Below are 24,332 nucleotides of genomic sequence, written 5' to 3'. Positions count from 1 at the left end.
ACGTTCAAAATTACAGTTATTTAAACATAACTCCTAAACCAAACATGCTAAATGGATAATACTGCCTGGAGAAAGGTATCTTTGTGAGTTTAACTGAAAAAAAAAATTTTTTCCATCCATCCATCTTCTTCCGCTTATCCGAGGTCGGGTCGCGGGGGCAGCAGTCTAAGCAGGGAAGCCCAGACTTCCCTCTCCCCAGCCACTTCATCCAGCTCCTCCCGGGGGACCCCGAGGCGTTCCCAGGCCAGCCGGGAGACATAGTCTTCCCAACGTGTCCTGGGTCTTCCCCGCGGCCTCCTACCGTGCCCGAAACACCTCCCTAGGGAGGCGTTCGGGTGGCATCCTGACCAGATGCCCGAACCACCTCATCTGGCTCCTCTCGATGTGGAGGAGCAGCGGCTTTACTTTGAGCTCCTCCCGGATGGCAGAGCTTCTCACCCTATCTCTAAGGGAGAGCCCCGCCACCCGGCGGAGGAAACTCATTTCGGCCGCTTGTACCCGTGATCTTGTCCTTTCGGTCATAACCCAAAGCTCATGACCATAGGTGAGGATGGGAACGTAGATCGACCGGTAAATTGAGAGCTTTGCCTTCCGGCTCAGCTCCTTCTTCACCACAACGGACCGATACAGCGTCCGCATTACTGAAGACGCCGCACCGATCCGCCTGTCGATCTCACGATTCACTCATCCCTCACTTGTGAACAAGACTCCGAGGTACTTGAACTCCTCCACTTGGGGCAAGATCTCCTCCTCCTCCACCCTTTTCCGGGCGAGAACCATGGACTCGGACTTGGAGGTGCTGATTGTCATCCCAGTCGCTTCACACTCAGCTGCGAACCGATCCAGTGAGAGCTAAAGATCTTGGCCAGATGAAGCCATCAGGACCACATCATCTGCAAAAAGCAGAGACCTAATCCTGCAGCCACCAAACCAGATCCCCTCAACGCCTTGACTGCGCCTAGAAATTCTGTCCATAAAAGTTATGAACAGAATTGGTGACATCTGGTAACTGGTGTCTGGTTTATATACCTTACTTTATTTTGTAAGGTTTGTAAAGACACAAGTTATTTTTTTTTACTCAATATGACATACTAAATATGAAAGGTATATAAACAACTCCAAAACCAAACATGCAATCTGTCTAAAAATGCCTGTAATATTGAATCTATGTGAGTTTTACTAGAATCAAGTATTTTGTCAAGGTTTACAAATACAAAAATTAGGTTTTACTCACTATGACAGTAAACTGTCACATTCAATCTGACAGTTATTTAAACATAACTCCTAAACCACACATGCAAAATGACTAATAATGCCGGGAAAAATGTATATTTGTAAGTTTTACTGGGAAATAAAATAGTTTGTAAGGTTTGTAAAGACACAAGTTAGTGTTTTTTACTCAATATGACAGTGTAACTGTCGTACTAAATATGAAAGTTAAATAATCATAAGTCCAAAACCAAACTTGCAATCGGTCTAAAAATGCTTGTAATATTGAATCTATGTGAGTTTTACCAGAATCAGGTATTTTGGTAAGGTTTACAAATACAAAAATTGGGTTTTACTCTTAATGACAGTATAACTGCCATATTCAAAATAACAGTTATTTAAACATAACTCCTAAACCAAACATGCTAAATGGCTAATAATGCATGGAGAAATGTATTTTTGTGAAATTAACTGGAAAAAAATTATTTTGTAAGGTTTGTAAAGACAAAAGTTAGTTGTTTTTTTACTCAATATGACAGCATAACTGTCATACTAAATATGAAAGTTAAATAAACATAACTCCAAAATCAAACTTGCAATCCGTCTAAAAATGCCTGTAATTTTGAATCTATGTGAGTTTTACCAGAATCAGATATTTTGGTAAGGTTTACAAATACACAACTTGTGTTTTACTCATAATGACAGTATAACTGCAACATTTGATATGACAGTTATTTTAACATAACTCTTAAACCACACATGCAAAATGGCTAATACTGCCTGGAGAAATGTATCTTTGTAAGTTTTACTAGAAAACAATATTTTGTAAGGTTTGTAAAGACAAAAGTTTTTTTTTTTACTCAATATGATGATATAACTGTCATACTAAATATGAAAGTTATATAAACATAATTCCAAAACCAAACTCCTAAACCAAACTTGCAATCTGTCTTAAACTGCCTGTAATATTGAATTTATGTGAGTTTTATCAGAATCAGTTATTTTGGTAAGGTTTACAAATACAAAAAATAGGTTTTACTCATAATGACAGTATAACTGCCACACTCAATATGACAGTTATTTAAACATAACTCCTAAACCAAACATAATTAATGGCTAATAATGCCTGGAGAAATGTATCTTTGTGAGTTTTACTGGAAAAAAATATTTTTTAAGGTTCATAAAGACACAAGTTAGCTTTTTTTACTCAATATAATGGCATAACTCTCATACTAAATATGAAAGTTATATAAACATAACTCCAAAACCAAACATGCATTATGTCTAAAAATGCCTGTAATGTTGTATTTATGTGAGTTTCACCAGAATCAGGTATCTTGGTAAGGTTTACAAATACAAAATCTAGGTTTTACTCACTATGACAGTATATTGTCACATTCAATCTGACAGTTATTTAAACATACTGTAACGCCTAAACCACATGCAAAATGGCTAATAATGCCTGGAAAAATGTATTTTTGTGAGTTTTCCTGAAAAAAAAAATATATTTTGTAAGGTTTGTCAAGACACAAGTTAGTATTTTTTTTACTCAATATGATTGTATAACTGTCTTACTAAATATGAAAGTTGTATAAACATAACCCTAAAAACAAACATGCATTATGTATTAAAATGCCTGTAAAATTGTTTAAATGTGAGTTTTACCAGAATCATGTATTTTGGTAAGGTTTACAAATACAAAAATTAGGTTTTACTCATAATGACAGTATAACTGCCACATTTAATATGACAGTTATGTAAACATAACTCCAAAACTGAACATGCATTATGTCTTAAAATGCCTGTAATATTGTATCTATGTGAGTTTAACCAGAATCAGGTAATTTGGAAAGGTTTACAAATACAAAAATTGGGTTTTTGTCATAATGACAGTATATCTGCTAAATTCAATTTGACAGTTATTTAAACATAATGTAACTCCTAAACCGCACATAAAAAATGGCTAATAATCCCTGGAGAAATGTATCTTTGTGAGTTTTCCTGAAAAAAAAAAAAAAATTGTGATGTTTGTAAAGACACAAGTTAGTTTGTTTTACTCAATATGATTGTATAACTGTCATTCTAAATATGAAAGTTGTATAAACATAACCCTAAAACCAAACCTGCATTATGTATAAAAATGCCTGTTTCTTCATCTTACTCGTCGTCGGCGTCGCCATGGCTGTATCTTCCGCTTTCTTCTGCTTTGTCTCCTTGTTGTGTGCGCAGTTGTGCACTGCACTCTCTAAAAGCCCTGGATGTTATTGTCACACATGCATGTACAGTAGATGGCAGTATTGCCCTGTTTAAAGAGTGTCACAACATTGCTGTTTACGGCAGACAAACTGCTTTACGGTAGACGAAAACGTGACTGCTGTTGTTTTGTGTTGTTACCGCGCTGGGAGGACGTTAATGAAACTACCTAACAATAAACCCACATAAGAAACCAAGAACTCGCCCTCGATCATTCTACAGTTATAACGTGATTGGGCAGGCATGCTGTTTATATCGTGGGAAAGCAGACGTGAATACAGGCTGTCCTCACTCAGATAAGCCTGAATTTCGGGAGATTTTCGGGAGAAAATTTGTCCCTGGAGGTTTTCGTGAGAGGCGCTGAATTTCGGGAGTCTCCTGGAAAATCCAGGAGTATTGGCAAGTATGCCTAAACTACACATAAAAAATGGCTAATAATGCCTGAAATAAGGCATTCTTGTGAGTTTTACTCGAAACATATGCTTTTTTAAGGCTTGCAAACACAAAAAGTATTTGGTTTCCTCTATATGACAGTAAAGTTCTTAAAATCCTGAGATAATGCGAAATAAGCAAAAACAATGTATTCTATCATAATTCCTACACCAAATAAGCAAAATGTCTAAAAATGCCTGTAATATTGAATCTGTGTGAGTTTTACTAAAATCAGTTGTTTTGGTAAGGTTTACAAATACAAAAATGAGGTTTTACTCTTTATGACAGTTATTTAAACATAACTCCATCCATCCAGCCATCCATTTTCTTCCGCTTATCCGAGGTCGGGTTGCGGGGGCTGCAGCCTAAGCAGGGAAGCCCAGACTTTCCTCTCCCCAGCCACTTCGTCCAGCTCCTCCCGGGGGATCCTGGGGCGTTCCCAGGCCAGCCGGGAGAGATAAGCTTCCCGTTTCCTGGGTCTTCCTGGGCCTCCTACCGGTCGGACGTGCCCGAAACACCTCCCTAGGGAGGCGTTCGGGTGGCATCCTGACCAGATGCCCGAACCACCTCATCTGGCTCCTCTCGAAATGGAGGAGCAATGGCTTTACTTTGAGCTCCTCCCGGATGACAGAGCTTCTCACCCTATCTCTAAGGGAGAGCCCCGCCACCCGGCGGAGGAAACTCATTTCGGCCGCTTGTACCCGTGATTTTGTCCTTTCGGCCATGACACAAAGCTCATGACCATAGGTGAGGATGGGAACGTAGATCGACCGGTAAATCGAGAGCTTTGCCTTCCGGCTCAGCTCCTTCTTCACCACAACGGATAAATACAGCGTCCGCATTACTGAAGACGCCGCACCGTTCCGCCTGTCGATCTCACGATCCACTCTTCCCTCACTCGTGAACAAGACTCTGAGGTCCTTGAACTCCTCCACTTGGGGCAAGATCTCCTCCCCAACCCGGAGATGGCCCTCCACCCTTTTCCGGGCGAGAACCATGGACTCGGACTTGGAGGTGCTGATTCACATCCCAGTCACTTCACACTCGTCTGCGAACCGATCCAGTGAGGGCTGAAGATCTTGGCCAGATGAAGCCATCAGGACCACATCATCTGCAAATAGCAGAGACCTAATCCTGCAGACACCAAACCGGATCCCCTCAAGGCCCTGACTGCGCCTAGAAATTCTGTCCATAAAGGTTATGAACAGAATCGGTGACAAAGGGCAGCCTTGGCGGAGTCCAACCCTCACTGGAAACGGGTCCGACTTACTGCCGGCAATGCGGACCAAGCTCTGACTCTTGCAAAGGGAGCGAACCGCCACAATAAGACAGTCCGTTACCCCATACTCTCTAAGCACTCCCCACAGGATTTCCAGGGGTAAATGGTCGAATGCCTTTTCCAAGTCCATAAAGCACATGTAGACTGGTTGGGCAAACTCCCATGCACCCTCAAGGACCCTGCCGAGAGTATAAAGCTGGTCCGCAGTTCCACGACCAGGACGTAAACCACACTGTTCCTCCTAAATCCGAGGTTCGACTATCCGGCGTAGCCTCTTCTCCAGTACACATGAATAGACCTTACCGGGAAGACTAGGAGTGTGATCTCACGATAGTTGAAACACACCCTCTGGTTCCCCTTCTTAAAGAGAGGAACCACCACCCCGGTCTCCCAATCCAGAAGTACCGCCCCCGATGTCCACGCGATGTTGCAGAGTCTTGTCAACCAAGACAGCCCCACAGCATCCAGAGCCTTAAGGAACTCCGGACGGATCTCATCCACCCCCAGGGCGTTGCCATTGAGGAGCTTTTTAACTACCTTGGCATCCTCAGCCCCAGAAATAGGAGAGCCCACCACAGATTCCCCAGGCACTGCTTCCTCATAGGAAGACATGTTGGTGGGATTAAGGAGGTCTTCGAAGTATTCCCTCCACCGATCAATAACAGCTGCAGTAGAGGTCAGCAGCGCACCATCCTCACCATACACGGTGTTACAGTGCACTGCTGCACCCCCTTGAGCCGGCGAATGGTGGTCCAGAATCGCTTCGAAGCCGTCTGGAAGTCGTTTTCCATGGCTTCTCCAAACTCCTCCCATGTCCGAGTTTTTGCCTCTGCGACCGCTGAAGCCGCACTTCGCTTGGCCTGTCGGCTGCCTCTGGAGTCCCAGGAGCCAAAAGAACCCGATAGGCTCTTTCTTCAGCTTGACGGCATCCCTCACTGCTGGTGTCCACCAGCGGGTTCTAGGATTACCGCCACGACAGGCACCAAACTCCTTGCGGCCACAGCTCCAATCAGCCGGCTCGACAAGAGAGGCACGGAACATGGTCCACTCAGACTCAATGTCCAGCACCTCCCTCGTGACATGTTCAAAGTTCTTCCGGAGGCGTTCCCAGCAAACCCTCACAATGCGTTTGGGCCTGCCAGGTCTGTCAGGCATCCTCCCCCACCATCGCAGCCAACTCACCACCAGGTGGTGATCGGTAGAAAGCTCCGCCCCTCTCTTCACCCGAGTGTCCAAAACATGAGACCGCAAATCCGATGACACAACTACAAAATCGATCATGGAACTGCGGCCTAGGGTGTCCTGGTGCCAAGTGCACATATGGACACCCTTATGTTTGAACTTGGTGTTTGTTATTGACAATCTGTGACGAGCACAAAAGTCCAATAACAAAACACCACTCGGGTTCAGATCCGGGCGGCCATTCTTCCCAATCACGCCTCTCCAGGTTTCACTGTTGTTGCCAAGATGAGCGTTGAAGGCCCCCAGTAGAACGAGGGAATCACCCGGTGGAGCACTTTCCAGTACTCCCTCGAGTGAATCCAAAAAGGGTGGGTACTCTGAGCTGCCGTTTGGCGCGTAAGGCCAAACAACAGTCAGGACCCGTCCCCCCACCCGAAGGCGGAGGAAAGCTACCCACTGGTCCACTGGGTTGAACTCCAACGTGCAGGCTTTGAGCCGGGGGGCAACAAGAATTGCCACCCGAGCCCGTCGCCTCTCAATGCAAGCATTATAACTCCAAAACAACAAATGCTAATGATGCTTGGAAAAATGTATCTTTGTTAGTTTTACTAGAATAATAATCTTTTGTAAGGTTTGCAGACACAAGTTTGTTTTTTTTACTCAATATGACAGTATAACTGTCATACTAAATATGAAAGTTGTATAAACATATCTCAAAAACCAAACATGCAATCCATCTAAAGATGCCTGTAATATTGAATCTATGAAAAATAGTTTTTTTTAATCAATATGACAGTATAACTGTCATACTAAATCCATCCATTTTCTTCCGCTTATCCGAGGTCGGGTTGCGGGGGAAGCAGCCTAAGCAGGAAGCCCAGACTTCCCTCTCCCCAGCCACTTTGTCCAGCTCTTCTCGGGGGATCCCGAGGCGTTCCCAGGCCAGCCTGAGACATAGTCTTCCCAATGTGTCCTGGGTCTTCCCCATGGCCTCCTGCCGATCGGACTTGCCCTAACGAAAAAAGCAATAAAACTGTATTCAAACATGTGAAATGTCTAAAAATGCCTGTAATATTGAATCTATGTGAGTTTTACTAGAATCAGTTGTTTTTGTAAGGTTTGCAAATACAACAATTTGGTTTTACACATAATAACAGTATAACTGCCACATTCAATATGGAAGTTATTTAAACATATTTCCTAAACCACACATGAAAAATGTCTAATAATGCCTGGAAAAAAATATTTTTGTGAGTTTTACTGGAAAAACATAGTTTGTAATGTTTGTAAAGACACAAGTTAGTTTTATTTAAGATGACAGTATAACTGTCATAATACATATGAAAGTTATATAAACATAATTCCAAAACCAAACATGCATTACCTGTAAAATTGTATCCATGTGAGTTTTACTAGAATCATTTTTTGTTGTCGTTACTAAATCCATCCATTTTCTTCCGCTTAACCGAGGTCGGGTTGCGGGGGCAGCAGCCTAAACAGAGAAGCCCAGACTTCCCTCTCCCCAGTCACTTCTTCCAGCTCTTCTTGGGGGATCCTCAGGCGTTCCCAGGCCAGCCGGGAGACATAATCTTCCCAATGTGTCCTGGGTCTTCCCCGTGGCCTCCTGCCGGTCGGACTTGCCCTAAACACCTCCCTCGGGAGGCGTTCGGGTGGCATCCTGAGCAGATGCCCGAACCACCTCATCTGGCTCCTCTCAATGTGGAGGAGCAGCGCTTTACTCTGAGTTCCTCCCGGATGACAGAGCTTCTTATCCTATCTCTAAGGGAGAGACCCGCCACCCGGCGGAGGAAACTCAATTTGGCCGCTTGTACCCGGGATCTTGTCTTTTCGGTCATAACCATGACCATGGGTGCAGGATGGGAATGTAGATCGACCGGTAAATTTAGAGCTTTTAATTCTGGCTCAGCTCCTTCTTCACCACAATGGATCGATATAGCGTCCTCATTACTGAAGACGCCGCACCGATCCGCCTGTGGATCTCATGATCCACTCTTCCCTCACTCGTGAACAAGACTCCTAGGTACTTGAACTCCTCCACTTGGGGCCATCTAGTATGTGCCATCGCCTCCTCAACCTGGAAATGGCACCCCACCCTTTACCGGGCGAGAACCATGGACTCGGACTTGGAGGTGCTGATTCTCATCCCAGTCGCTTCATACTCGGCCATCCAATGAGAGCTGGAGATCCTGGCCAGTTGAAGCCATCAGAACCACATCAACTGCAAAAAGCAGAGACCTAATCCTGCAACCACCAAACCGGATCCCCTCAACGCCATGACTGCAATTCTGTCCATAAAAGTTAACAACAGAATCGGTGACAAAGGGCAGCCTAAGCGGACCAAGGCTGCCCTACACTGATCATACAGGGAGCGACCCGCCACAATCAGACAGTCCGATACCCCATACTCGTGTCTTTGAGCCGGGGGGACAACAAGAATTGCCACCCCAGCCTCTCATTGCTTGCAACGCCATAGTGGAAGAGAGTCCAGCCCCTCTCGAGAGAACAGGTTCCTGTGCGTCGAAGTGAGTCCAACTATATCTAGCCGGAACTTCTCCACCTCGCACACTGTCTCTGTCTCTGTATCTGACAGTTATTTAAACATAACTCCGAAACCACACATGCAAAATGGCTAATAAGAGAAATGTATCTTTGTGAGTTTTACTGGAAAAAAATATTTTGTAAGGTTTGCAAAGACACAAGTCTTTTTTTTTTTTTTTTACTTAATATGACAGTATAACTGTCATACTAAATATGAAATGTTATAAACCTAACTCCAAAAACAAACCTGCATTATGTCTAAAAATGCCTGTAATATTGTATCTTTGTGAATTTTACTAGAATCAGGTGGTTTATAAGGTTTAAAAATACAAAAATTTGGTTTTACTCATAATAACAGTATAACTGCCACACGCAATATGACAGTTATTTAAAAACTCCTAATCCACACAAGCAAAATGGCTATTGATGCCTGAAATAATGCATCCTCGGGAGTTTTACTCAAAACATATGCTTTTTTAAATCTTGCAAACACAAAAAGTAGTTTTTTACTCAATATGACAGTAATGTTCTTAAAATCTTGAGATAATACGAAAAAAGCAAAAAAAAATGTATTCCATTATAATTCCTAAACCAAACATGCAAAATGTGTAAAAATGCCTGTAATATTGAATCAATGTATGTTTTACTAGAATCAATTCTGTTTAAAGGTTTGCAATTAGAAAAATTAGGTTTTTTTCACCATCACAATGTACACTCAATATGACAGTAAATTAAACATAACTCCTAAACTGCACGTAAAAATGAGCTAATATTGCCTGAAATAATGCATTCTTGTGAGTTTTACTCGAAACATATGCTTTTTTAAGGCTTGCAAACACAAAAAGTAGTTTTTTACTCAATATGACAGTAATGTTCTTAAAATCCTGAGTAATGCGAAAAAAGCAATAAAAATGTATTCAATAATAATTTCTAAACTAAACATGCAAAATGTGTAAAAATGCCTGTTATATTGAATCCATGTGAGTTTTACTAGAATCAGTTGTTTTAGTAAGGTTTGCAAAAACAAAAATTAGGTTTTACTCTTTATGAAAGTAAACTGTCACACTCAATATGACAGTTATTTAATCATAACACCTAAACTACACATGCAAAATGTCTAATGATGCCTCAAATAATGCATTCTATGGAGTTTTACTCGAAACATTTGCTTTTTCAAATCTTGCAAACACAAAAAGTAGTTTTTTACTCAATATGACAGTAATATTCCTAAAATCGTGAGATATTGCGAAAAAAGCAATGAAAATATATTCAATCATATTTCCTATATCAAACATGCAAAATTTGTAAAAATGCCTGTAATATCGAATCCATGTGAGTTTTACTAGATTAGGTTGTGTTTGAAATTTTTGCAAATACAAAAATTAGGTTTTTTTTACCAGGACAATGTACACTCAATATGACAGTAAATTAAACATAACTCCTAAACTACACTTAATAATGAGCTAATATTGCCTGAAATAATGCATTCTTGTGAGTTTTACTCGAAACATATGCTTTTTTAAGGCTTGCAAACACAAAAAGTAGTTTTTACTCAATATAACAGTAATGTTCTTAAAATTCTGAGATAATGCGAAAAAAGCAATAAAAATGTATTCCAACATAATTCCTAAACCAACAATGCAAAATGTCTAAAAATGCCTGTAATATTAAATCCATGTGAGTTTTACTAGAATCAGTTGTTTTAGTAAGGTTTGCAAAAACAAAAATTAGGTTTTACTCTTTATAAAAATAAACTGTCACACTCAATATGACAATTTTTTAATCATAACTCCTAAACTACTCATGCAAAATGGCTAATAATGTTTGAAATAATGGATCCATGGGAGATTTCCTCGAAACATATGCTTTCTTAAGGCTTGCAAACACAAAATGTATTTTTTTACTCAATATGACAGTAATGTTCTTAAAATCCTGAGATAATGCGAAAAAAGCAATAAAAATGTATTCAATCATAATTTCTAAACCAAACATGCAAAATGTGTAAAAATGCCTGCATTATTGAATCCATGTGAGTTTTACTAGAATCAGTTTTTTTAGTAAAGTTTGCAAAAACAGAAGTTAGGTTTTACTCTTTATGAAAGTAAACTGTCACACTCAATATGACAGTGTTTTAATCATAACTCCTAAACTACACATGCAAAATGTCTAATGATGCCTCAAATAATGCATTCTACGGAGTTTTACTCTAAACATATGCTTTTTTAAATCTTGCAAACACAAAAAGTAGTTTTTTACTCATTATGACAGTTATATCCCTAAAATCCTGAGATAATGCGAAAAACGCATTAAAAATGTATTCAAACATATTTCCTAAGTCAAACATGCAATATGTGTAAAAATGCCTGTAGTAATGAATCCTTGTGAATTTTACTAGAATCAGCTGTGTTTGAAATTTTTGCAAATAAAAAATTGTGTTTTTTTTCACCATGACCATGTACACTCAATATGACAGTAAATTAAACATAACTCTTAAACTACACATAACAATGAGCTAATATTGCCTGAAATAATGCATTCTTGTGAGTTTAACTCGAAACATATGCTTTTTTTAAGGCTTGCAAACACAAAAAGTAGTTTTTTTCTCAATATGACAGTAATATTCCTAAAATCCTGAGATAATGCGAAAAAAGCAATACAAATGTATTCCATCATAATTTCTAAACCAAACAGGCAAAATGTCTAAAAATAACTGTAATATTGAATGCATGTGAGTTTTACTAGAATCAGTTGTTTTTGTAAGGTTTGCAAATACAAAAATTAGGTTTTACTCTATATGAGAGTATACTGTTACATTTAATATGACAGTTATTTAAACATAACTCCTAAACTACAAATGCTAAATGGCTAATGATGCCTGAAAAAAATGCATCCTTAGGAGTTTTCCTCGAAAAATATGCTTTTTTAATCCTTGCAAACACAGAAAGTAGTTTTTACTCAATGTGACAGTAATGTTCTTAAAATTCTGAGATAATGCGAAAAAAGCAATAAAAATGTATTCCAACATAAATCCTAAACCAACAATGCAAAATGTCTAAAAATGCCTGTAATATTAAATCCATGTGAGTGTTACTAGAATCAGTTGTTTTAGTAAGGTTTGCAAAAACAAAAATTAGATTTTACTCTTTATGAAAGTAAACTGTCACACTCAATATGACAATTTTGTAATCATAACTCCTAAACTACTCATGCAAAATGGCTAATAATGTTTGAAATAATGGATCCTTGGGAGATTTCCTCGAAACATATGCTTTCTTAAGGCTTGCAAACACAAAAAGTATTTTTTTACTCAATATGACAGTAATGTTCTTAAAATCCTGAGATAATGCGAAAAAAGCAATAAAAATGTATTCAATCATAATTTCTAAACTAAACATGCAAAATGTGTAAAAATGCCTGTATTATTGAATCCATGTGAGTTTTACTAGAATCAGTTGTTTTAGTAAAGTTTGCAAAAACAGAAGTTAGGTTTTACTCTTTATGAAAGTAAACTGTCACACTCAATATGACAGTTTTTTAATCATAACTCCTAAACTACTCTTGCAAAATGGCTAATAATGTTTGAAATAATGGATCCTTGGGAGTTTTCCTCGAAACTTATGCTTTTAAGGCTTGCAAACACAAAAAGTATTTTTTTTACCTAATATGACAGTAATGTTCTTTAAATCTTGAGATAATGCGAAAAAAGCAATAAAAATGTATTCAATCATAATTTCTAAAGTAAACATGCAAAATGTGTAAAAATGCCTGTATTATTGAATCCTTGTGAGTTTAACTAGAATCAGTTGTTTTAGTAAGGTTTGCAAAAACAAAAAATAGGTTTTACTCTTTATGAAAGTAAACTGTCACACTCAATATGACATTTATTATTATTATTTATTAGCATCATCACATTATCATAACTCCTAAACTACACTTAAAAATGAGCTTATATTGCCTGAAATAATGCATTCTTGTGAGTTTTACTCGAAACATATGCTTTTTTAAGGCTTGCAAACACAAAAAGTAGTTTTTTACTCAATATGACAGTAATGTTCTTAAAATCCTGAGATAATGCGAAAAAAGCAATAAAAATTTATTCAATCATAATTTCTAAACTAAACATGCAAAATGTGCAAAAATGCCTGTATTATTGAATCCATGTGAGTTTTACTAGAATCAGTTGTTTTAGTGAAGTTTGCAAAAAAAAAATTAGGTTTTACTCTTTATGAAAGTAAACTGTCACACTCAATATGACAGTTTTTTAATCATAACTCCTAAACTACTCATGCAAAATGGCTAATAATGTTTGAAATAATGAATTATTGGGAGTTTTCCTGGAAACATATGCTTTCTTAAGGCTTGCAAACACAAAAAGTATTTTTTTACTCAATATGACAGTAATGTTCTTAAACTCCTGAGATAATGCGAAAAAAACAATAAAAATGTATTCCAACATAATTCCTAAACCAGCAATGCAAAATGTCTAAAAATGCCTGTAATATCCATGTGAGTTTTACTAGAATCAGTTGTTGGAGTAAGGTTTGCAAAAACAAAAATTAGGTTTTACTCTTTATGAAAGTAAACTGTCACACTCAATATGACAGTTTTTTAATCATAACTCCTAAACTACTCATGCAAAATGGCTAATAATGTTTGAAATAATGGATTCTTGGGAGTTTTCCTCGAAACATATGCTTTCTTAAGGCTTGCAAACACAAAAAGTATTTTTTTTTACTCAATATGACAGTAATGTTCTTAAACTCCGAGATACTGCGAAAAAAGCAATAAAAATGTATTCAATCATAATTTCTAAACTAAACATGCAAAATGTGTAAAAATGCCTGTATTATTGAATCCATGTGAGTTTTACTAGAACCGGTTGTGTTTGAAATTTTTGCAAATAAAAAAAATTAGGTTTTTTTCACCATGACAAGTACACTCAATATAGCAGTAAATAAACATAACTCCTAAACTACACATAAAAATGAGCTATTATTGCCTGAAATAATGCATTATTGTGAGTTTTACTCGAAACATATGCTTTTTTAAGGCTTGCAAACACAAAAAGTAGTTTTTTACTCAATATGACAGTAATGTTCTTAAAATCCTGAGATAATGCGAAAAAAGCAATAAAAATGTATTCCAACATAATTCCTAAACCAACAATGTAAAATGTCTAAAAATGCCTGTAATATTAAATCCATGTGAGTTTTACTAGAATCAGATGTTTTTATAATGTTTGCAAATACAAAAATTAAGTTTTACTCACTATGACAGTATACTGTCAGACTCAATATGACAGTTATTTAAAAATAACTCCTAACTACACATGCAAAATGGCTAATGTTGCCTCAAATAATGCATTCTACGGAGTTTTACTCTAAACATATGCTTTTTTAAATCTTGCAAACACAAAAAGTAGTTTTTTACTCATTATGACAGTTATATCCCTAAAATCCTGAGATAATGCGAAAAAAGCATTAAAAATGTATTCAAACATATTTCCTAAGTCAAACATGCAATATGTGTAAAAATGCCTGTAATAATGAATCCTTGTGAATTTTACTAGAATCAGCTGTGTTTGATATTTTTGCAAATAAAAAATTGTGTTTTTTTTCACCATGACAATGTACACTCAATATGACCGTAAATTAAACATAACTCTTAAACTACACATAACAATGAGCTAATATTGCCTGAAATAATGCATTCTTGTTAGTTTAACTCGAAACATATGCTTTTTTAAGGCTTGCAAACACAAAAAGTAGTTTTTTTCTCAATATGACAGTAATATTCCTAAAATCCTGAGATAATGCGAAAAAAGCAATACAAATGTATTCCATCATAATTTCTAAACCAAACAGGCAAAATGTCTAAAAATAACTGTAATATTGAATGCATGTGAGTTTTACTAGAATCAGTTGTTTTTGTAAGGTTTGCAAATACAAAAATTAAGTTTTACTCACTATGCCAGTTATTTAAACATAACTCCTAAACAACAAATGCAAAATGGCTAATATTGCCTGGAGATGTATCTTTGAGTTTTACTAAAATGTTCTTTTGTAAGGTTTGCAAAGACACAAGTTAGTTTTTTTACTCAATATGATAGTATCACTGTCATACTAAATAAGAAAGTTGTATAAACATAATTTCAAAACTACACATGCAATCCGTCTAAAAATACCTGTAATATTGAATCTATGTGAGTTTTACCAGAATCAGGTATTTTGGTAAGGTTTACAATTACAAAAATTAGGTTTTACTCATGACAGTATAACTGCCACATTCAATATGGCAGTTATTTAAACATAACCCCTAAACCACATGCAAAAAGGCTTATATTGCCTGGAGATGTATCTTTGTGAGTTTTACTAGAAAAGATATAATTTGTAAGGTTTTTTAAAGACACAAGTTAGTTTTTTTTACTCAATATAATAGTATAACTGTCATACTAAATGTATCCATTTTCTTCCGCTTATCCGAGGTCGGGTTGCGGGGGCAGCAGCCTAAGCAGAGAAGCCCAGACTTCCCTCTCCCCAGCCACTTCGTCCAGCTCTTCTCGGGGGATCCCGAAGCGTTCCCAGGCCAGCCGGCTGACATAGTCTTCCCAATGTGTCCTGGGGCTTCCCTGTGGCCTCCTGCCGGTCGGACTTGCCCTAACGAAAAAAGCAATTAAAATGTATTCAAACACAACTCCTAAACCAAACATGTGAAATGTCTAAATGCCTGCAATATTGAATCTATAAGAGTTTTACTAGAATCAGTTGTTTTTGTAAGGTTTGCAAATACAAAAATTAGGTTTAACACTTAATGACAGTATAACTGCCACACTCAATTTGACAGTTATTAAAACATAACTCCTAAACTACACATGAACATTTTCTAATAATGCATGAAGAAATGTATCTTTTGTGAGTTTTACAAGTAACATTTTCTTTTGTAAGCATTGCAAAGACACAAGTTAGTTTGTTTTACTCACTATGACTTTCACACTCAATATGACACTTATTTAAACATAAATCCTAAACCGCACATGCAAAATGGCTAATAATGCCTGTAGAAATGTATCTTTGAGTTTTACTGGGAAAAATATTTTGTAAGGTTTGTAAAGACACAAGTTAGTTGTTTTTTCTTTACTCAATATGACAGTATTACTGTAATACTAAATATGAAAGTTATATAAACACAACTCCAAAACCAAACATGCATTATGTCTAAAAATGCCTTTGATATTGTATCTGAGTTTTACTAGAATCAATTGTTTTTGTAAGGTTTGCAAATACAAAATTTAGGTTTTACTCACTATGACAGTTATTTAAACATAAATCCTAAACAACAAATGCAAATAGCTAATAATGCTTGGAGAACTGTATCTTTGTTATAGAGAGCCTGCTGACCAACAGCATCTCTGTCTGGACTGGAGCCTGCAGTGCCTCAGACTGGAAGTCTCTCCAGAGAGTGGTGAGGACCGCGGAAAAGATCTTCAGGAATCCTCTTCCTCTTATCCAGGAGATCGCAAAAAGCGCTGCCTGACCAGGGCTCAGAAAATTTGCAAAGACTCCCCCCACCCCCACCAAGGACTGTTTTCACTGCTGGACTCTAGAAAGAGGTTCCGCAGCCTCCGAAGCAGAACCTCCAGCTTCTTCCCTCAGGCCGTAAGACTCTTGAACGCATTATAATTAAATTATCCCCTCAACTCCCCTCAAAATGGATTAACTCGCTGGAATAAACAAAAAACAATATAACATACACCCATAAACGTGGGCGCATGTGGAAAAAGTGCAATATATTTATCTGCACAGTAATATTTTTATTTATTTATATATATTTAAGTATATTTATTTATTTTATATATTATTTGTATTTATTTATTTATAAATGCACCTTATTGCTTTTTTATCCTGCACTACCATGAGCTTATGTAACGAAATTGTGTTATCTATGCTGTAAAGTTCAAATTTGAATGACAATAAAAAGAAAGTCTAAGTCTTTACCAGAATAATGATCTTTTGTAAGGTTTGCAAAGACGCAAGTTATTTGTTTTTTTTACTCTATGACAGTATAACTGTCATACTAAATATGAAAGTTGTAAAAACATAACTCCAAAACCAAACAAGCAATCCGTCTAAAAATTGCATGTAATATTCAATCTATGTGAGTTTTACCAGAATCAGGTATTTTGGTAAGGTTTACAATTACAACAATTAGGTTTTACTCATGACAGTATACCTGCCACATTAAATTTGACATTTATTTAAACATAACTCCTAAACCACACATGCACAATGGCTAATAATACCTGGGGAAATGTCTCTTTGTGAGTTTTACTAGAAAAAATATATTGTGTTAGGTTTGTAAAGGCACAAGTTAGTTTTTTTTTACTCAATATAACAGTATAGCTGTCATACTATATATAAATAAATGGGTTGTACTTGTATAGCGCTTTTCTACCTTCAAGGTACTCGAAGCGCTTTGACACTACTTCCACATTTACCCATTCACACACTGATGGAGGGAGCTGCCATGCAAGGCGCTAACCAGCACCCATCAGGAGCAAGGGTGAAGTGTCTTGTTCAGGACACAACGGACATGACGAGGTTGGTACTAGGTGGGGATTGAACCAGGGAACCTCGGGTCGCGCACGGCCATTCTTCCACTGCGCCAAACATTACTCCAAAACCAAACATGTATTATGTCTAAAAATGCCTGTAATATTGTATCTGTGTGAGTTTTACTAGAATCAGTTGTTTTTGTAAGGTTTTCAAATACCAAAATTAGGTTTTATTTACTTTGACAGTTATTTAAACATAACTCCTAAACAACAAATGCAAAATAGCTAATAATGCTTGGAGAGATGTATCGTTGTTATAGCGAGCCTGCTGACCAACAGTATCTCTGTCTGGACTGGAGCCTGCAGTGCCTCAGACTGGAAGTATCTCCAGAGAGTGGTGAGGACGGCGGAAAAGATCATCAGGACTCCTCTTCCTCCTATCCAGGAGATCGCAAAAAGTGCTGCCTGACCAGGGCTCAGAAAATTTGCAAAGACTCCTCCCACCCCCACCAAGGACAGTTTTCACTGCTGGACTCTAGAAAGAGGTTCCGCAGCCTCCGAAGCAGAACCTCCAGCTTCTGTAGCAGCTTCTTCCCTCAGGCCGTAAGACTCTTGAACGCATCATAATTAAATTATCTCCTCAACTCCCCTCAAAATGAATTAACTCGCTGGAATGAAATAAACAATATTACATACACCCATAAACGTGGGCGCATGTGGAAAAAGTGCAATATATTTATCTGCACAGTAATCTATTTATCTATTTATATATATTTATATATATTTATTTATTATATATATATGTGTATATATATATATATATATATATATATATATATATATATATATATATATATATATATATATATATATATATATATATATATAGTATTTATATATTATTTATATATATTTATTTATCGAAATATGCACCTTATTGCTTTTTTATCCTGCACTACGACATTTCGTTCTTATCTGTGCTGTAAAGTTCAAATTTGAATGACAATAAAAAGAAAGTCTAAGTCTAAGTCTTTACTAGAATAACGATCTATTGTAAGGTTTGCAAAGTCACAAGTTAGGTTTTTTTTTACTCAATGGTAATATACAGTATAACTGTCATACTAAATATGAAAGTTTTATAATCAAAACTCCAAAACCAAACATGCAATCCGTCTAAAAATGCATGTAATATTGAATCTATGTGAGTTTTACCAGAATCAGGTATTTTGGTAAGGTTTACAATTACAAAAATTAGGTTTCACTCATAATGACAGTATAACTGCCACATTCAATTTGACATCTATTTAAACATAACTCCTAAACCACACATGCACAATGGCTATTAATGCCTGGAGAAATGTCTCTTTGTGAGTTTTACTGGAAAAAAAATGTTTCGTAATGTTTGTACCGACACAAGTTAGTTTTTTTTTACTAAATATGACAGTGTTACTGTCATACTAAATATGGAAGTTATATAAACATAACTCCAAAACCAAACATGCATTATCTCTAAAAATGCCTGTAATTTTGTATCCATGTGAGTTTTACTAGAATCAGTTGTTTTTGTAAGGTTTGCAAATACAAAATATGGGTTTTACTCACAGTATACTGTCACACTCAATCTGACAGTTATTTAAACATAACTCCTAAACCACACATGCCAAATGGCTAATAATGCCTGGAGAAATGTCTCTTTGTGAGTTTTGCAGGAAAAAAATGTTTTGTAAGGTTTGTAAAGACACAAGTTAGTTTTTATTACTCAATATGACAGTATTACTGTAATACTAAATATGAAAGTTATATAAACACAACTCCAAAATCAAACATGCATCATGTCTAAAAATGCCTGCAATATTGCATCCATGTGAGTTTTACTAGAATCAGTTGTTTTTGTAAGGTTTTTGCAAATACAAAAATTAGGTTTTACTCACTATGACAGTTATTTAAACATAACTCCTAAACAACAAATGCAAAATGACTAATAATGCTTGGAGAAATGTATCTTTGTTAGATTAACTAAAACAATGATCTTTTGTATGGTTTGCAAAGAAACACATTTTTGTTTTTTGTACTCAATATGATAGTATAACTGTTATACTAAATATGAAAGTTGTATAAACATAACCCCAAAACCAAACATGTAATCTGTCTAAAAATGCCTGTAATATTGAATCTTTGTGAGTTTTACCAGAATCAGGTATTTTGGTAAGGTTTACAATTACAAAAATTAGGTCATGATGACAGTATTACTGCCACATTCAATATGACAGTTATTTAAACATAACTCCTAAACCACACATGCAAAATGGCTAATAATGCCTGTAGATATGTATCTTTGTGAGTTTTACTAGAAAAAATATATTTTGTAGGTTAGTTTTTTTTACTTAATATGACAGTATAACTGTCATACTAAATCCATCCATTTTCTTCCGCTTATCCGAGGTCCGGTTGCAGGGGCAGCAGCCTAAGCAGAGAAGCCCGGACTTCCCTATCCCCAACCACTTCGTCCAGCTCATCTCGGGGGATCCCGAGGCGTTCGACAGCCCAGCCGGGAGACATAGTCTTCCCAATGTGTCCTGGGTCTTCCCCGCGGCCTCCTGCCCGTCGGACTTGCCCTAATGAAAAAAGCAATACAAATGTATTCAAACACAACTCTAAACCAAACATGTAAAATGTCTAAAAATGCCTGTAATATTGAATCTATGTGAGTTTTACCAGAATCAGGTATTGTGGTAAGGTTAACATTTACAAAAATTAGGTTTTACTCATAATAACAGTATAACTGCCACATTCAATTTGACATTTATTTAAACATAACTCCTAAACCACATGTGCACAATGGCTAATAATGCCTGGAGAAATGTCTCTTTGTGAGTTTTACAGGGAAAAAAATATTTTTTAAGGTTTGTACAGATACAAGTTAGTTTTTTTTATTCAATATGACAGTATTACTGTCATACAAAATATGAAAAATATATAAACATTACTCCAAAACCAAACATGCATTATGTCTAAAAATGCCCGTAATCAGGGCCGGCCCGTGGCATAGGCCGCATAGGCAAATGCTAAGGACGCCGTCCATCAGGGGGCGCCACGCCAGTGCCACAAATGTTGGAGAAAAAAAAAAAAGAAAAAAGTTGGTACTATTATTTCTAAATACAAAAAATAATCCCACGTTAATTAAAATGCAAATTAAAGCCTATTTAATAGAAATATTATTTGTTACAACATTACGCCCCCCACCCTTCCCCCCGCACGGTGCCCCCCCCCCCCCCCTTTCCCGTATCATGACTCTTTTTGGACGTCACCACATCAAAAAATCAACACAAGATGTCAAAACGGCCAAAACTGTCAGGTGCCCAGGGAAGAAAAAAGAGAAAAGAAGAGGAGGAGAAACGAGAAAAGACAGAGGTAGCAGGTAGGTAACGTTAGCCTACATGAAATTATTTGTCTGTTACAGAATGTGATAGTAACCTGGCTTTTTAGCATTAAGCTAATGTTACATGATTCGGCAATTGCTAATCAATAAATAGCTAGTTCTGTTTTAACGTCGGGTTAATATTGTGGAGGGGGCTAAATTGTTATGGAAAATAATAATGTAACGGTAGGTAATTACAGTACTCCCACCTTACATTCCTCAGGGACATTTGTATTAGATCTTTTAAGCAGGTGTTTTTGTTTACATTGTTATTGCCTTCTGGTTAGCTAATGTTTGCCGTGCAGGTAATAGTCACTTTTCCACCCCTTTATATATTAGGTATAGTTGTAAGCAGAGGTGGCTAGAGTAGCCAGAAATTGTACTCAAGTAAGAGTACTGTTACTTTAGAGATTTATTACTCAAGTAAAAGTAAGGAGTAGTCACCCAAATATTTACTTGAGTAAAAGTAAAAAGTATGTTGTGAAAAAACTACTCAAGTACTGAGTAACTGATGAGTAACATACACACACACACACATATATATATATATATATATATATATATATATATATATATATATATATATATATATATATATATATATATATATATATATATATATATATATATACATACATATACATTGATATATACAGTATATAATTTATATGTATTTATTTTGCTGTTTTTGTTTACATGTTAAAGATGTTTTAATGAATATACATGCATGTTTAACATATAGATTATTTTCTTTCATGCAGACTAGAATATAAGTTGGTGTATTACCTGATTCTGATGACTTGCGTTGACTGTAATCAGACAGTAGTGATGATAACGTCCACGTTTTCAAATGGAGGAGAAGAAAAGTTCCTCCTTTCTGTCTAATACCACATGAAAGTGGTTGGTTTTTGGCACCTTGTTTGTCCAGCTTCCATATTCGTTTTTATACACTTTACAAGAAATATATTGGCGTCAAACTCCGTAGCTTGCTAGCTTGTTCGCGCTGGCTTTCGGAGACTCTTGTTTTGAAAGCGCAGGCGCGATGGAGCGGCACTTTTATTGTGAAGACAGAAACATCCTCATGTGCGGTCGGTCTTGAGGCTTTTGACGGGATGTACGGTTGAAATAAAATAAGTATATTTTTTCCTTCACACTTTTGATTGATTGATTGGAACTTTTATGATTAGATTGCACAGTACAGTAAATATTCCGTACAATTGACCACTAAATGGTAACACCCCAATAAGTTTTTCAACTTGTTTAAGTCAGGTCATGTGACCACCTGGCTCTGTTTGATTGGTCCAACGTCACCAGTGACTGCATCTGATTGGTGGAACGAAGTGAAACGTCACCAGTAAGGCAGGCACTTTGAAGGTCTGTCTGACAGACCAAAACAAACAAAGCGTGCATTAACAGATCGATAAAAATTAGTAGCGAGTAGCGAGCTGAATGTAGATAAAAGTAGCGGAGTAAAAGTAGCGTTCCTTCTCTATAAATATACTTAAGTAAAAGTAAAAGTATGTTGCATTAAAACTACTCTTAGAAGTACAATTTATCCCAAAATTTACTCAAGTAGATGTAACGGAGTAAATGTAGCGCGTTACTACCCACCTCTGGTTGTAAGTAAAAAAAAAGGTCAAAGACAAAGCTATTCGGTTTCTTGTGAGTATATACACTTCACTGCCGATGTGGGGGGGCGCCACCTAAAATCTTGCCTAGGGCGCCAGATTGGTTAGGCCGTATTGCCCGTAATATTGTATCCATGTGAGTTTTAGTAGAATCATTTGTTTTCATAAGGTTTGCAATTACAAAATATGGGTTTTACTCACTATGACAGTATACTGTCACACTCAATCTGACGATTATTTAAACATAAGTCCTAAACCACACATGCAAAATGGCTAATAATGCCTTGAGTTATGTATCTTAGTGAGTTTTACTAGAAAAAATATATTTTGTAATGTTTGCAAAGACCCGAGTTATTTTTTTACTTAATATGACAGTATAACTGTCATACTAAATCCATCCATTTTCTTCCGCTTATCCGAGGTCCGGTTGCAGGGGCAGCAGCCTAAGCAGAGAAGCCCGGACTTCCCTATCCCCAACCACTTCGTCCAGCTCATCTCGGGGGATCCCGAGGCGTTCGACAGCCCAGCCGGGAGACATAGTCTTCCCAATGTGTCCTGGGTCTTCCCCGCGGCCTCCTGCCCGTCGGACTTGCCCTAATGAAAAAAGCAATACAAATGTATTCAAACACAACTCTAAACCAAACATGTAAAATGTCTAAAAATGCCTGTAATATTGAATCTATGTGAGTTTTACCAGAATCAGGTATTGTGGTAAGGTTAACATTTACAAAAATTAGGTTTTACTCATAATAACAGTATAACTGCCACATTCAATTTGACATTTATTTAAACATAACTCCTAAACCACATGTGCACAATGGCTAATAATGCCTGGAGAAATGTCTCTTTGTGAGTTTTACAGGGAAAAAAATATTTTTTAAGGTTTGTACAGATACAAGTTAGTTTTTTTTATTCAATATGACAGTATTACTGTCATACAAAATATGAAAAATATATAAACATTACTCCAAAACCAAACATGCATTATGTCTAAAAATGCCCGTAATCAGGGCCGGCCCGTGGCATAGGCCGCATAGGCAAATGCTAAGGACGCCGTCCATCAGGGGGCGCCACGCCAGTGCCACAAATGTTGGAGAAAAAAAAAAAAGAAAAAAGTTGGTACTATTATTTCTAAATACAAAAAATAATCCCACGTTAATTAAAATGCAAATTAAAGCCTATTTAATAGAAATATTATTTGTTACAACATTACGCCCCCCACCCTTCCCCCCGCACGGTGCCCCCCCCCCCCCTTTCCCGTATCATGACTCTTTTTGGACGTCACCACATCAAAAAATCAACACAAGATGTCAAAACGGCCAAAACTGTCAGGTGCCCAGGGAAGAAAAAAGAGAAAAGAAGAGGAGGAGAAACGAGAAAAGACAGAGGTAGCAGGTAGGTAACGTTAGCCTACATGAAATTATTTGTCTGTTACAGAATGTGATAGTAACCTGGCTTTTTAGCATTAAGCTAATGTTACATGATTCGGCAATTGCTAATCAATAAATAGCTAGTTCTGTTTTAACGTCGGGTTAATATTGTGGAGGGGGCTAAATTGTTATGGAAAATAATAATGTAACGGTAGGTAATTACAGTACTCCCACCTTACATTCCTCAGGGACATTTGTATTAGATCTTTTAAGCAGGTGTTTTTGTTTACATTGTTATTGCCTTCTGGTTAGCTAATGTTTGCCGTGCAGGTAATAGTCACTTTTCCACCCCTTTATATATTAGGTATAGTTGTAAGCAGAGGTGGCTAGAGTAGCCAGAAATTGTACTCAAGTAAGAGTACTGTTACTTTAGAGATTTATTACTCAAGTA

This window comes from Nerophis lumbriciformis, linkage group LG09 (assembly GCF_033978685.3).
Source record: "Nerophis lumbriciformis linkage group LG09, RoL_Nlum_v2.1, whole genome shotgun sequence".
In the NCBI taxonomy this organism is placed as follows: Eukaryota; Metazoa; Chordata; class Actinopteri; order Syngnathiformes; family Syngnathidae; genus Nerophis; species Nerophis lumbriciformis.
Note: the sequence above shows the minus strand (reverse complement) of the source record.